The following is a 1,376-nucleotide window of genomic DNA, read 5'->3' on the forward strand; positions in this document are numbered from 1 at the left end:
TTCCTTGCATGCAACAAACCCAAGTTTTGTCCTGGGGCATTTTATAAGGTGCCCTGAGATATCACCCAAAATGATTCCTAAGTGCAGAGTCAAGAGTAAGCCCTGACTTACTCAGCCCAACCCACTCCCCAAATAATTAAATGACTTAAAGCATAAAAACTAAAATTCTCCCAGAGTTGCTGTAGGTCAGAAATTCTGCAAAGTGAAATAAGGGACTTCAGAGACTCTTGTGAAGATTATAGTCAAGACTTTTTCTAAGGCTACCTACCATCCTATGATTGTTGGATTGGCAGATCTATTTACCAAAACTCAAATCAGAATTAATTGTTAGTAAAGGCCTTATGTCTTCATCCAATGGACCTACTCATAGAACTGCATGAGTGTCTTTACAACTTGCTAGCTACAGATCCAAGAAAGCAAAGGAAACACCTCACTTCTCTTACCAAATCACATACCATCACTTTTTTCTTTTCTTTTTTTTTTCATCACTTTTTTTCTCAATCATCAAATCATTAAGCACAGCCACATTCAAGAAGAACACTCCACAGGAGCTTTGAAAATATATTTAAAAAAATAGCACAGAAAATTAGGCCTTCAACTTCACATAAAATAAAGTATGCCTTGTTCTTCCTTTTCTTTGCACTTTCACTTTTTGTTAGCCTTCACTTGAATAGTTAGCCTGAATGATACTGCAGGTCCAAGGTAGTAGCAGTACAAGAGACAAGGCCTTTGAGGACAATAATAACAACAACAAAGATTTCCAACTGCCTGTGTCCAGCACTATCCTCAGAACATCATCTACATTAATTCACTTCATTCTCCAACAACCTTCTGACTTGTGTACAATTATCATCTTCATTCTATAGTTGTTGTTGTTTTTTTTTTAAAAAAGGTACAGGTAAGAAAAATCGTTTGACCAAAATCACCAATGAAAAAAATAAAACTTTTGACCTTGACATAATAAACTGCCTCGATTGTCCTGTCTTCACCATTCTCAGACCTCCTGGTTGTGGTAACAATGAAATACTTCTCAGACCCTGCTGATTCACATGATATTATTTGAACTGGAAAGAAAATTAGACTAATCCTTACAAAAACTGAAGAGATGACAGAAGAAACCCCTGAGTTGTGTTAAAAGGGGGAGGGGCATACAAAGTGTTTTCAAGATAAAGTCTTAAGCAAAGGACCAAAGGACCAAAGCTGCCAGAAATGTAGAGGAAAAGCAGCAACTATGAACCTAAATAGAAGTTACAATTGATGTCTTTGTTTTTTATTTAAGGATCACTCTTGTGATACATGGGAAACCCTAACAGGGGTCCTCAAACTTTTTTAAACAGGGGGCCAGTTCACTGTCCTTCAGACTGTTGGAGGGCCAG

Source organism: Suncus etruscus, chromosome 16 (assembly GCF_024139225.1).
Source record: "Suncus etruscus isolate mSunEtr1 chromosome 16, mSunEtr1.pri.cur, whole genome shotgun sequence".
Classification (NCBI taxonomy): Eukaryota; Metazoa; Chordata; class Mammalia; order Eulipotyphla; family Soricidae; genus Suncus; species Suncus etruscus.